Below are 15598 nucleotides of genomic sequence, written 5' to 3'. Positions count from 1 at the left end.
AAGACTCAGATTCTTTTGGGATTTACACATAGCAGTAACTATGGTTTGTTAATTAAATAAGCCTAATGCCGTGTCTAATGCTAACTTAAGTTATGTTTCAGAAATCATAATGACTGGATTCCACAATATGTAAAACTGAATCCCAGAAGCTACGTTATGGCTTTCCTTGATACGTGAACCCCCGTAATTTTGATTTACTCAGTTAACAATGATAAACATTGACTTTATGCGGAATCAGGATAAATCTCAGGCAGTCTACAATTCAGGCTTTCTTTTGGTATATTACATAAAGCCAAGTTCTGGCATTCATGTATTTTATTAAAAATCTAGCCTGCAAAAGCTGAAGTTGCTTTTTGTGTTTAATATCACTTTTTATTTTGCTATCTAAGAATAGTACATAACAGAAAATAAAGGAAGTAGTGTTCAGTGGAGGAAAATACAAACCAAATAAAACATTCTGAGATTATTTATGAAGTATTTGACTTATTTTCAACCAGTGCATGGAAAATACTGTATATTATGACGTAGTCAAGGTTCTGTAGTGATATGTAGTATAATATACCTGAAATGAACCAAATTTAAAATTAGCAAAGTTTAGCATGTGTGAATGTAACTTACAACTGTGATTTCTTTTGGGTTTAGCTGAGACAGTTTACCTTGTAAACAATTCACATTGTTTACACAAACAAAAATTGCTTTGAACTATTTATTACATTGTCTCTGTCTTGCCAATATATTGAAAAATTACAAGATTGCAAAAAACACCTATAGTATAGTTGTGTGGATGGCAATTTTTAAAAGCTTATATTGAATTATTGGGCAAGTCACAATAACTTTCTCTATTTCTTTAGGTATGAACCACCTGCAGGGTAAAAGATAAGGCCATTTAGATGTTAATATAGTAAAGTGGAACAATCAGGATTAGTTTATGCTTTTGCATTGTCAACAGAAAGACAACCATTTCTCCTCTTATTTCTTTACTCAGCTGCTACGTAACTTTGAGAATATCTTAATGGGGATGGGAATAGAAAATGAAAAGGAAGATGGGCATTTAGTTATATAGCTTCTCCATCTACTATGCTATCCATTGTTTTTGAATTAATTAATCCTTGGGTGTCTTCCTGGTATTCTTCCATCATTCAGCTCTGTATTCAACTCTTCACATTTTGTTAAGTGTCAGAGGTAGATAAAACTAAAAACAGGAAGCCATAACTTTTATGTTTACCTCTATGTTAGCCACAGATCCTGGGGATGTGAAAAAAAAGGTAATGAAATGTCAGAATATGGTATTCAGTATGACCAACATTATATATTGAAGGACATTGATATATTAACAGGTAGTATGGATTCCAGCATTAATTCCAGTTAGTTTTTATAGATGGTGGACGTAAATTGTTCATCATTTCAAGTACATTAATCTGAGCTTATCTCTGTTGGTAGAAATATCCTTCTGGATTCAGTTCCAAGTGGGGAAAAAGACATTGGAAACATAGAGGCTATTTGGAAAGATGGTTTAATGGTGGACAGCAGGAGCACATGGCTTGAAGCTCCAAAGTGAAAAGGATGATCACATGCTTCAAGGTGAAGGAAAAGAGAAAAAGGGGCTCATGCTGAGAGTGCCTGGGTTTTATAACCTTTGTTGGGATTTGAATTTAAGCTTGTATTCTGATTGGGTGTCAGACTCCCATGGTGCCATGCAGGGGAACTCTGTAGGCTGTCCTGAGTTCCAGGCTTGGTTGAGCCTTGCTGGATGGTGATGCACTGAAAAGGGCTTTTGGCCATTGCTTTTCCCCAAGAAGTGGTGCAGCTTAGACTCTGCACTTGATAATGTAAAGAAACAGTGTTTTTAGACAATCCTATAACTTGAGAATGAAATAAATGAATCTTCAATTTAATAGACTAATGAAAAGTCTATTAAAATAGAATGTCTATTAAATCTCAATGGGCTTGCCACTTACATAAAATAACAAAAAGACTTTTAGGCATGCATATGTATAAAATAATAATTTATATATCATATTTTACCTAAAATATGGGAACGGATTTTACACATGCATAGAAGCCTATAGTATATTGAGGGAGTTTGTCTATTTCAGTTGACATTTTTTAAATGTTTACTTCATACTATAAAATTGCATTAGTGAATAATCAATTGGCTGCCCCTGACTTTAAAAGTGTTTTTTTTTTACAGATAACATAGCAGTAATTAAGACAATCTTGCAGTTTTGCAATTTGTTGGAAGAACTATCCATCTGGGTTCAGTTCCAAGTGGGAAGAAAGACACTGGAAACATGGCAACTGCTTGGAAAGATGGTTTTAATGGTGGACTGGACCACATTGAGGTCCGGCGCAAAAAAGCACATGGGTGAGAGAGGGAGAAATATTTATAACCTCTGTTGGGCTTTGAACTTGCTTCTGTTCTGTGGCAAGAAATGTATCCTGATTGGTTGTCAGACTCCTATGGGGCTATGCAGGGGTAACTTGGTTGAATCTTACCTCATGATGTAATCTTCCCAGGTGCCATGTGGTGAGATGGGTAGAGGGCTAATCCTATAATGTCTTGAGGGCCATGTCTTAATCCCATTACTCTGGAGCTGTAGGGGGGCAGGGAGCTGCAAGAAGCTGCTTTGTCTTTAAAACATGTTTCTCCTTTTCTCATCTAGGGAAATATAATATTCTGTCTTTTTAATATTTCCTAGAATATTTCATTCTTTTAGGAGAGGGGTGGGTGCTAACTTTCTACAAATTATAGACTACAATTTTATGATTCAGCTCTTAACTGTACAGAATTCAAAAGCAAAGCCAGGAAAGCCCTCAGGTTCAGTTCTCTGTACTGGCTGCTAATGATTGGTTTGTTATTTACCAAGCCATCTTCCAAAGTAGGTCTTAATTTCTTTGTCAAATTGTTTGGTTCATACAGTTTGCTGTTGGAGACAGAAGAACTAATTCTCCCTAATGCTATGAATCCATCTTATAAAATGTTTCCAGACAGCAAAAATGTTGATCTCAACTCAAGGAAGAGGTATTTGAAGGCTTATATTCTGGGGACTAGTATTGTTGGAAGAAATGGTCATCTGGTTCAGTTCCAAGTGGGAAGAAAGACACTGGAAACATGGAGACTGCTTGGAAGGATGGTTTAATGGTAGACAGGACCACATGGTTTGAGGTTCAGTGCAAAATTGAACAAATAGGTGAAAGAGAGAGATTTATACCCTCTCAGGCTTTGAGCTTGCTTCCTGTTCCTGTGAAAGAAATATATTCTGGTTGGTTGTCAGATTCCCATGGGGTCATGCAGGGGTAGCTTTGTAGGTTGTCTTGAGTCCCAGGTTTGGTTAAATCTTGCTGGGTGATGTAATGTCCCAGGTGATTTTGCAATGTAGTGAGCCCTGCTGTTAGATGGACAGAGGACTAATCCTATCATGTTCTGAGTGCCATGTCTTAATCCCATCACCCTGGAGCTGAGGGGGTGGGCAGGGAGTTGCTTTGTCTTTAAAAACATGTTTCTCTTTTTCTCATCCAGGGAAATATAATATTCTGCCTTTTTAATATTTCCTAGAACATTTTATTCTAGGAGAGGGATGGGTGCTAACTTTCTACAGTATATTTTCAAAGGAAGTCATTGCTGAAAAGAGCTGTTTCTTCCTTTGAGGATCTTATAATTTCTCCCTAGATAAATCACACATAGCAACAAGCAGAGTTTAAAGCAGTTTTCATTGTTGTCATTTTACATTAACTACCCATGAGGTTTTGTTGGTGAAATACAGTGCCTTCTTTGTAGCAAGAACTTATGATGTCATTATCTATCTCTGGTATCTTCCTTTGGCTAGGCAATTGGAATGACCTCTACATCTGCGGGAAATAAATATTCTTGGCATACACTCCTGAAATTCTTCACTCATCCATTCACACTCAACATCCATATGCCTTCCTGCCACAATAAGGCAGAACAGCTTTAGGAAGAGAATAACTGACCTAAAATCTAACAGTCTTCCATGCTGAAAGGAAAACTAGAAGTCATGGTTTCTTAGGTTCTAATCCAGCAGCTGAACTACTACAATAAAGTGATTCTCATATGGATAATTTAATTCTAACAGAAGGCACGTGACCAGATTTAAATCATTGTATTTTAGATACTTCAGGCAAATACCTATCTCTTTGAGATCTGTAATGCTGGGAAATATGGAAAGAAGATAAAGACCAGCAGCAAGGTGGATAGATTTAATAATCTGTGTTGATAAGTGCTGGCTTACTTAGCCACAGTTTATGAATAAACCACTTTTCACATGTAGCATTAACCATAAATTATCATTGCTAGCCCCAAGGTAGTTAGGCTCATAAATAAGATTAACTAAAAGTAAATAAATCACACTATCTTGTAGCATGGTTAAAGAAATTAAGTACTGTGTATGTATGTGAGTAATGTGTTGAAGGATATAGAGTCTGCATATGTTGGAAGATAGTCCCTGTTACCCTGACCTTCCTCTTCCCATGTTTTTCCACAATTAATTTGGCCCCTGATGTCAGTGGAGATAGTTCTAAAGCTAGATATTCCACCTTATTAATTGGATGCCTGCTACAATTGAATATATTTATGAGAATTGTATAGAGCTCAAAATGGGAAGACTGCGTTGTCTGAAAAAAAAATACTGTCTCATAATTGAGCAAAGGTAACAGTTCATGTAGTACAATAAAAATTTGCTTAATCATGATTAAATAATTACAATTATCTGAGCTCAAAAAAGTCACGGTATTCTTATCTAGATATGGCAAACATTGGGAGTACTTACCAAATCTAAGGTTCCTGATAATCATCCCCTATTAACATTACTCAAATGATACACAAGCAAAAATCTACATGTTTGGGAAGGACATCTACTGGGGGAAAATCTTCACATTAGCAGTCATAGGTGGTTTGTTTTCTGTGCACATCATAACTCTTGCATTATCCATCATCATGCATACATGGTTCCATACAAAGTCTTTCCTTTTGCAAAGAAATATGCTAAAACTATGGATATCTCTACGAGATTGTATAATTTGGATTATGTTGAATACAGATTTTAATAGGCATTATGCTTTTCTGTCAATTGATGCTTCTAATAGAAAAGATATTAAAATAATACCTGTAATGATTTGTTAAATATTGTGCAGAAAGGAAGTAAAAATCTTCATATTTTTGTTAGGAAGAATGTCTACCATTTTTTGTGTAGAATTATATATGACCTTTTCAAAATCAGTTTATGAAAACAATTTATAAGAAAGCAATTGATTAGGTGCTGATAATGTTGCTGTAAGGCATCCAGAAAGTATTCATGATATCAATTACTCCAAGACATTTTCTCTCCAATTGATTTATTTAGAAACATCTGGCATGTCAAAGGCAGTTTCCAAAGTGAAATTATTTTCAGAATCTCCCCTCCCTTCTCTCCTCCCACTTCTACACTTCATAAATCATGAGAACCAATTAACTGAAACTGGAATTTCTTAATACAACATACAGAATAATCTTGAACTTTTCCATTCCTCCACCCCAGTATCTTGAAATGTGACAGCTGAATTTTTCAAGATGACAGGCATCCCAAAACTCCTCCTCCTAAAAGAAAAGGAAAAACACAGATACAGGGGTTAACACATTGTCCTTACCCCCCTCTCTCCCCTCCACGAGGATCCTTCGGTTTGTGGGGAAAATCCTCATGGAATTGGTTAACCAATTGATCAGCATGAACATCCCAACTCTTTACCCAACTAGCATCTGAAAGGGGGTATCTTTTCCATAAGACCAAATATTGCAATCGGCCACAGTATAATCTAGAATCGAGAATTTTTTGAATTTTATAATATGTTTCCCCCTGTACCATTAATAGTTTAGGGGGAGCGATTTGTGGTGCTCTTATCATTGATGTAGTAGCTGGTTTTAGTAAACTACAATGAAATACTGGATGAATCTTCCCCAATATTCGAAGAAACCTTAATTGGACAGTGACCGGATTGATTATCTTTGAAATTGGGAACGGACCCAAGAATTTTGGACCCAGTTTCAACCTAAGATACTTGGTCAACAAATATACTTTGTCCCCTACTTTAAAGGGCGGTTGAAGGGATCTATGCTTAGCTGCCTGTTTTTTATAATTTTTTGCAGCTTCAGTCAAAGCTTTTTTTGTATCTTCCCATCCTTTCTTTAATGAGTTCATCCATTCTGTTAGGGACATGGATGAGGGAGGTTGTCTAGGTAACTCTGGCATCAGGACAAAATCCAATCCAGTGTTGATTTGGAATGGAGTCTATCCCGTGCTGCTATGTACTGCATTATTGTAAGCAACCTTTGCAAAAGGTAATAACTCAGCCCAATTTTCTTGTTGATAAATTACATAGCATATAATGTATTGTTCAATCATGGCATTAACCCTCTGCTGCTCCATTACAAGCAGGATGGAAAGCTGAGGATAACCCTTGAGAGGAACCAATGGATTTCAGAAATTCCCTCCAAAATTTTGTGGTAAATTGTATCCCTCTGTCTGATATTATTCTATGAGGTACCCCATGTAGTCTTTAGATATGTTTCACAAACGGCTTTGCAAGTTTTTTCACAGATGGAAGTCCTTTGCAGGCTATAAAATGAGCCTGTTTAGAGAATAAGTCAATTATAGTCCAAATGACCGTATTCCCTTCACTCTTAGGTAATTCAACAATAAAGTCCATTGCGATCTCTTCCCAAGGTTGGGATGGTTCAGCAACTTGTTGCAGGAGGCCAGGGGTTTTTCCAGTTCATTGTTTCATTGTGACACAAATTGAGCAACTTATTACATAGTCCTCGACATCAGGTTTCATTTTTGGCCACCAGAACTGTCTTTTCAGTAAATGTAGTGATTTTAGGAATCCAAAGTGGCCTCCCAGCCGAGAATCATGGCTACGCTTTAGTACCAGTAGTCTTAGAGTTGTGGGTACATAAAGCTTAGTTCCTTTCCAAGCTAGTCCATCATTCATTGTCAACTCGGTTTGATGGTCCAGGAACCAAGGACCGGTCAATAGTGCTGTTTTCAATTCTGCAGTCAGCTTATCTTCCAGGTGTTTGGGGTTGCGGTTGGCTTGGGGTCGAGTGGTCACTTGACCTACCAATTGAGCTTCTGAAATTAAGGCTTGTACTATTTCCTCTCAGTGACTGTCAAACTGAGGTTTTCTGGACAGAGCGTCCGCCAGTACGTTTTTCCCTCCAGGGATATATTTAATGTTAAAGTTGAATTGCTTGAAATATTGGGCCCAGTAGACTTGTTTGGGTGATAATCTCTTAGGGGTCTTTAGAGTAGTGGTTCCCAAAATGAGCAGTACCGCCCCCCGGGGGCGGTGGGATGTCTTAGGGGGCACTAAGAGGCAAGGGGGCCAGCAGGGAGGCACTAAGATGTGGCAGGGGTGTGTTCGAGGCGCTGGCCAGCCCTGCAGATTGACTCATTGACTGTAGCACCTCTCTGGAGCCGGTGCGTCCAATACGGAAGTGGTGGCATGTTACGTGTCGTCACGGCCGCGTTCGACGTGCTGTCCCCCTGCCACCTCTTAGCACCCCTCTGCCGGCTCCCTTGGGGATGCTAAAAGGCAGCAGGGGGGGCATTCGAAGTGCCAGCCGGCCCTGCAGGTTCACCCATTGACTAGCACCGCTACGGAGCTGGCACCTCCAATGTGGAAGCGTTGGCACATTATGTGCCACCGTGGCTGTGTTCGAAATGCTGCCCCCCCACCTCTTAGCGTCCCCAAGGGGCCAGCAGAGGGGCACTAAGAGGCGGCAGGGGGGGTGTTCGAGGCACCGGCCAGGCCTGCAGGTTCACCCATTGAGGCGCCGGCTCCAGAGCCTTGCTGCAGTTAATGGGTGAACTTGCAGGGCCGCTGCCTTGAACACTCCCCTGCTGCCTCATAGCATCCCCAAGGGGGGCGGCAGAGGTGCGCTAAAAGGCATCGGGGACGGCACATCAAACACGGCCGCGGCGGCACATAATGTGCCACCGCTTCCACATTGGAGGCGCCGGCTCCGGAGCGATGCTAGTCAATGGGTGAAGCTGCAGGACCAGCCAGCGCCTCGAACACCCCCCCTGCTGCCTCTTAGCACCCCTCTGCCAGGCCCCTTGGGGATGCTAAGAGGCGGCAGGGGGATGTTCGAGGCACCAGCCATGCAGGCACATCAGGAAAGCAGAGCAAAGCCAGTCTGGGAGGGAGAGAGGGAAAGAGAGAAAGAGATACATCAGATTGTATGAGGCCTAGTTTAGACTGAGGCCCTTTTCCACATTGAAAACTCTTTGGCTTCTATTAAAGGTTTTGTGGACGAAATATGGTCAAGACTATCAGGAAGCTCCCACATTTTGTTGAAGCTTTAAACAGGATCCATTGGACCAGATCTCCACCCTAAAAAAAATACTTTCCCACAATGTATTACAGTGCCAATTCTGAAGAAGGCAAAACCAAAATGTACTGGTAAATTACAAGGAGAACACACACACACACACACACACACACACACACACACTCCTTTCTAGCCCTGCTGGAGCAGGTGATTGGACTAGAATAGATATCGCATTATCTTTCTCCTCCCTCCCTCATTTATTTCTTTTTCTTTCTGCCCCTTCCTTCCATCCCCACTTTCTTTGTCTTCGTCTTTCTTTCCCTTTTCTCCTTTTCTTTCTTCTCTCTTTCTCTCTCTCTTTTCTCTCTCTCTTTCCCTCTCAGGCTCACCCCTTTAAATCAGGGGTCACCAAACTTTTGAACCTCAGGGACCACCAAACTCATAATTTTAAATCCCGGAGACCACTAATATGAATGTTGACTGATGGTGGCTTTCTGGTGTTGGTGGGAGAGAGAGAGGGGGGGGAGGGAGGGAAGGAGAGAAAGAGAGAAATCTGATCCAACCTCTCTCTCTCCCTCTTTCACATACACACAGTCAGGGGTGGGATTTAGACCCCTGATCTAAAGTTGTCAAAACTCCAAAAACAGGTCAAGTAGCTCTGGGGAGGCCAGTCATAAATTAGAACACTTGCTAAACAACCGGCTATTAAGTGAGGACCACTTGTATTTGGTTTGCCAGTTCACCTGGACACGCCTACCCAGTCACATGACTAGCAAGCCACACCCTCAAATTAGGCCACGTCCACAGAAATTTGAATCCCACCCCTGGGTGGAGTGCACTGAGGATGAGTTTGTAGCACCAAGGGGGAGGTAGACTTAAAACATTTGGGAACCACTGCTTTAGAGCCTCGAGGTTCTTATGATCAGTCCATACCTCAAAGGCCTCTAGCGCCCCTTCTAGAAAATGCCTCCAAGTCAACAAAACCCATCGTACGGCAAATTTTTCTTTCTCTCAGACCGTCCACCTTCGCTCTGTGTCAGCTTTTTGGACACATAAGCGCAAGTCATCAGTCAGCCTTGAGAGTCCTTTTGCAGCAAAACAGCTGCCACCGCTACATCACTTGCATCCGTTTGGGCAATAAAAGGCTTGGTCACGTCTGGGTGCTGGAGGATTGGTTCAGCTGCAAAGAGGCATTTTAAGGTCTTGAAAGCTTTCTGACAGTCCATAGTCCAAGCCAAGGGTTGACTTGGCTTCGGTTTGGTGGGCAATGGGCCCATTTTTTAAAATTGGTTTTTAAAAACAAACATAAACAAAACATAAAAACATCAAGCTATCTTCCATATGTGTACATACAGTGTGCCGGTTGGTTTACAAATTGTGTTTTTTCTTTTTAAAACAATTTTATTGGTTTTTTAAAAACAAACAAAACAAACAGAACATAAAAACATCAGCTCACTTCCATACAAATAACTGGACTGGACTATGCCAATATAATTATGATGGGAGACTTTAATGGAATTGTGGACAATAAACTGGACTATACAGCAACAACAACAAAGCAAAATAGAAAGATTCTCCCTAAATCCTTTTTTAAAATGACAGACGAATTAACCTTAAAAGATATATGGAGAGAAAGAAATGCTAAAACCAAACAATACACTTTCTATTCAAATAGAGATTTATCATGGTCCAGATTAGATATGATCTGGATCTCAACAGAATTAACATCTAATATTCAAGAAACAAATATTGAAACAAGTACTTGGGCAGACCATAACCCAATGACAATTAAATGGCAGGGACAAAAAAAAAGATGGAGATGGACGCTAAATAATACTATCTTAAAGGAAAAAGATTTTATACAATGGATCGAGAAAGAACTGGCTTTTTTCTTTAGAGAAAATAAAAAAGAAGATACTTCAATTCAGAATGTTTGGGATACAATGAAGGCATATGCCAGAGACTTGATAATAGATTACATAAGAAAAAAAAATATCAGGAAAAGGCAAGCCACTAAAGCCTTGGAAGATGAGTATAAAAGACTTGAAAAAGAATTACAGAAAATGCCACAGAAAAAAGATATTAAATTGAAATTGGACATAATTAAACATAAAATGGGTCTAATAGAGAAAGAAGAACCGGCACAGAAAATTAGAAGCGCTAAACAGAACTACTTTGAAGATGCAAATAAACCAGGTAGATGGTTAGCATATAAATTGAGAAAGGGGAAAGAATCAAGGAAAATATCGCAGTTAATAGATGACCAAGGCCAAGTTTGCCATGGTAATAAAAAGGAAATTATTCGAGACTTCTATGGGCAACTATATAAGCAAGAGAATATTGATGAGGAAAAAGTCAAACAGTATTTACAGAATGCTAACCTACCTAAGATATCTAAAGAGACTGAAGAAATGCTAGAAAGCAATATAACGATGGAATTAACTGAAGCACTTAAGAAACAAAATAATGGGAAAGCACCAGGTCCAGATGGGCTTCCGGCAGAATTCTATAAAACACTACAAGAATCATTGAGCATTCCATTGTTAGAAGTCATGAATGAAGCTATGTCAAAGAAGATGATACCTAAAACATGGTCAGAGGCTTATATTACACTTATTCCAAAAGAAGACGCTGATCTACTGCAAATTAAGAACTATAGACCTATTTCTTTATTAAACACAGATTATAAAATCTCTGCTTCAATTTTAGCAGAAAGACTTAAAAAATATCTAAATAATTTCATTCATCCAGACCAAAATGGATTTCTGCCAAAGAGACAAATTAGAGACAATATGAGAGTAATCCTGGATACTTTGGAATACTATGAGGCACATTCTGAAAAGCAAATGGCTCTGATATTCCTAGATGCTCAAAAGGCATTTGATAATGTGAACTGGAGATTTATGTTACTATTATTGGAACAGATGGGTTTTGCCAGAAAATTTATTCAAGCAATAGAAGCCATATATCATAAGCAAACGGCAAAGGTAATGATGGAGGGAGAACCTACAGATTTTATTAATATAAGAAAAGGCACAAGGCAAGGATGCCCCCTATCACCTTTGCTATTTGTATTGACCTTGGAAGTGTTGAATAGAAATATTAGAGATGACAAAAGCATAAAAGGAATGAAAATTAAAAAGGAAGAATTTAAATTGCAAACCTTTGCAGATGATTTAGCCTTTATTTTGGAAGACCCTTTAGAAACAGCCCCAAAACTATTGGAAAAGGTAGAGACGTATGGCGAGGTGGCTGGTCTGAAAATAAATAAAGATAAAACAAAGATCTTGACAAAGAATATGTTACTAAGACAAAGAGAAGAACTGGCAGACCTGTTGAAAATCCAAGTCACGAACAAGGTCAAGTATTTGGGGATATACTTGACATCAAGATGTAGTACATTAAAAGAGAATAACTATATTAAACTTAAACAACAGATAGCCTTAGATTTGAAGAAATGGGAAAATTTACAATTGTCATTAATAGGAGAATTTCAACAATTAAGATGAATATTTTACCCAGAATCTTATATTTGTTTCAAACAATACCAATTAGGCTCGGAAAAGACTATTTTGAAGACTTAAATAACATTGTGTTGAAGTATATATGGCAAGGTAAGAAAGCGAGAATAAAGCTAAAACTCTTGCAAGATGCTAGAATTAGAAGAGGTTTTGGCCGGCCTAATTGGGAGTTGTACTACCAAGCTGCAAATTTGATGTGAGTCAAGGAATGGATAACATTGAGAAAGACCAGATTGTTGACACTAGAAGGTCATGATTTGCTGTTGGGTTGGCATGCCTTTTTATGGTATAAGGGAACTAAAACACAGGGTTATTTTAGAAGACATTATATACGGGAGTCTTTGTGGTTAAATTGGGAGAAGATTAAAAGACAATGTTATTTGAAAATTCCAGTTTGGTTATCGACTATTGAAGCATTTTCCTATCGTATAATTTATAAGAAGGAACAAACAGTTAGATATGGGGAAATATTGGATGAAAAGGGTGAATTTAAATTGATGCAAAATCTAGAAGAACAAGGTATAAAGATGAATTGGTTTTCATATGCTCAAATATACTCAAGGTATGATGAAGATTCTAAAACAGGGATTTTATGATAAACTGACTGATCTAGATAAGATTTTGACAGGTACTGATAGAAAGGTGATTAAAAAATTATATGGTTATTTACTGGAAATTAAACTAGAGGAAGAACAAGTTAAAGAAACTATGATTGCTTGGGGGAAGAATTGTGGATATGGGATTGATTTAGAGAAATGGCAAAAACTGTGGTCGCAAAATTATAAAATGACAGTGTCAACAGCTTATAAAGAAAATCTGTATAAGATGTTTTACAGGTGGCACTCTCCCCCAACAAGAATAGCAAGAATGTTCAAGAATAAATCTGAAAAATGCTGGAAATATCATCAGATACCTGGTTCATATTACCATATGTGGTGGACTTGTGAGGACGCTAGAAAATATTGGACTAAAATCCATATGTGGTTGGAAAAAATGACAAAGAAACACATAGATTTGAAACCGGAGGTTTTTTTATTGGGAATCTTATCAGATACATACAGTAAAGACTTGAAATACATGATTGTAAATGTATTAACAGTGGCTAGGATTGTATTTGCTAAAAATTGGAAAAATGAGAAAATACCATCGCAGGAAGAAATTATTAAGAAAATATTGGAATGTGCTGAGATGAGTAGATTGACATTTGAAATCAGAGAGCAAGAGGATAAACAATTCTATAAAATTTGGGACCTTTTCTATCAATGGTTGGATGATAAAATAGAATAATAGAATATTTAGAATGTTAGATAACAAGGAATATATGAAAAGATATCTTTCTTTTTTTTCCTTTTGTTATTTGACATCATATCTATAAAGTGTTTTTAGGATAGATTTGGTATGATTATATGATTCGTTATAGAATAAACTACCTAAATTATAGTTATCTCATAAAGTATGAATGAATAAAATCATAGTCAAATGATTCTCTAATAGTGATGCTAGGATATATAAGTTTGGATTGATAATACAAGTTATTATGTAATGTAACTGTAATTGAGACTACGAAATGAATGCACAAAACTGATGAACCAGTCGACGCACTGCTTGTATATATGTATGGTTTACAAAATGTTTTGTGCTTCCATTCCGTATTCTTCAATTACAATTACATCCATATAATCTCATATTTTCAAAAATTAAATACCTTAGTATCATTATTAATCATTTGACTATACTTTTATTCATTCATGTTTTACAAGATAATCATAATTTACTTAGTTTATTTTATAACAGTTCATATTATCATCCCAAATCTACCCTAAAATCATTTTGTAGATATAATAAGAAAGAAGTACATCTTTATATATTTGTTATTTTCTAAAAGTCTACATATTTCATTACTGTATTTTATTGTCTAACCATTGATAGAAAAGATCCCAAATTTTATAAAATTGTTTATCCTCTTGTTCTCTAATTTCAAATGTCAATCTACTCATTTCAGCACATTCCAATATTTTCTTAATGATTTCCTCCTGTGATGGTATTTTCTCATTTTTCCAGTTTTTAGCAAATACAATCTTAGCCGCTGTTAATACATTTACAATCAGGTATTTCAAGTCTTTACTATATATTTCAGGTAAAATTCCCAGTAAAAATATCTCTGGTTTCAAGTCTATATGTTTCTTTGTCATTTTTTCCAACCACATGTGGATTTTAGTCCAGTATTTTTTAGCATCCGCACAAGTCCACCACATATGGTAATATGAGCCAGGTATCTGATGACATTTCCAACATTTTTCGGATTTATTCTTGAACATTCTTGCTATTCTTGTGGGGGGGAAATGCCACCTGTAAAACATCTTATACAAATTTTCTTTATATGCTGTTGACATTGTCATTTTATAATTTTGAGGCCACAATTTTTGCCATTTCTCTAAATCGGTCCCATATCCACAATTCTTCCCCCAAGCAATCATAGTTTCTTTAACTTATTCTTCTTCTAATTTAATTTCTAATAAATATCCATACAGTTTTTTAATCACCTTTTCATCAGTACCTGTCAAAATCTTATCTAAATCAGTCAATTTATCATAGAAACCTTCCATTTTAGAATCTTTATCATACCTTGAATGTATTTGCCCATATGAAAACCAATTCATCTGTATACCTTGTTCCTCTAGCTTTTGTATAGATTTGAGTTTACCCTTTTCATTCAATATTTCACCATATCTGTTCGTTCCTTTTTGTATATTATAGGATAAGAAAATGCTTCAATAGTTGGTAACCAGACTGGAACTTTCAAATAACAGTCTTTTAATCTTCTCCCAGTTTAACCACAGAGACTCCCGTATATAACGTCTTCTAAAATACCCCTGTGTTTTAGTTCCTTTATACCATAAAAAAGCATGCCACCTCAACAACAAATCATGTCCTTCTAATGTCAACAATCTAGTATTTCTTAGTGTTATCCCACATCAGATTTGTAGCTTGATAGTACAACTCCCAATTAGGCAAACCAAATCCTCTAATTCTAGCATCTTGCAAAAGTTTTAATTTTATTCTCACTTTCTTACCTTGCCATATATCAACACAATTTTATTTAAATCTTCAAAGTAATCTTTTCCAAGCCTAATTAGAATTGTTTGAAACAAATATAAAATTCTGGGTAATATATTCATCTTGATTGTTGAAATTCTCCCTATTAGTGACAGTTGTAAATTTTCCCATTTCACCAGATCTAGTGCTATCTGCTGTTTAAGTTTGATATAATTATTGTCTTTTAATGTACTACATCTTACTGTCAAATATATCCCCAAGTACTTGATCTTACTCGTGACCTGAATTTTCAATAGGTCTGCCAGTTCTTCCTTTTGTCTTAATAGCATATTTTTTGTCAAGATCTTTGTCTTACCTTTATTTATTTTCAAACCAGCCACCTTTCCATATGTCTCTATCTTTTCTATCAATTTTGATGCTGTTTCTAAAGGGTCTTCTAAGATGAAAACCAGATCATCTGCAAATGCTTGCAGCTTAAATTCTTCCTTTTTGATTTTCATTCCTTTTATATTCTTTTCATCTCTAATATTTCTGTTTAGCACTTCCAAAGTTAACACAAACAACAGAGGTGATAATGGACACCCTTGTCTTGTTTCTTTTCTTATATTGATAAGAGTCTGTCAGTTCTCCCTCTATCATTACCTTTGCCATTTGCTTATAGTATAGCTTATAGTAGTCTATTGCTTGAATAAAT

At 37.0% G+C, this 15598-nt stretch overlaps 1 protein-coding gene across 1 annotated transcript in view; it reads left to right on the top strand.

Moving 5' to 3' along the window:
* The window catches only part of LOC113450820 (uncharacterized), a 45936-nt gene that overhangs the window by 1815 nt on the left and 28523 nt on the right, over window positions 1-15598 (top strand). The window lies entirely within an intron of this gene.

Source organism: Pseudonaja textilis, chromosome Z (genome assembly GCF_049901715.1).
Source record: "Pseudonaja textilis isolate UNSWEBS1 chromosome Z, rPseTex1.2, whole genome shotgun sequence".
Lineage (NCBI taxonomy): Eukaryota > Metazoa > Chordata > Lepidosauria > Squamata > Elapidae > Pseudonaja > Pseudonaja textilis.
This window is presented reverse-complemented; position numbering and strand designations above follow the sequence as displayed.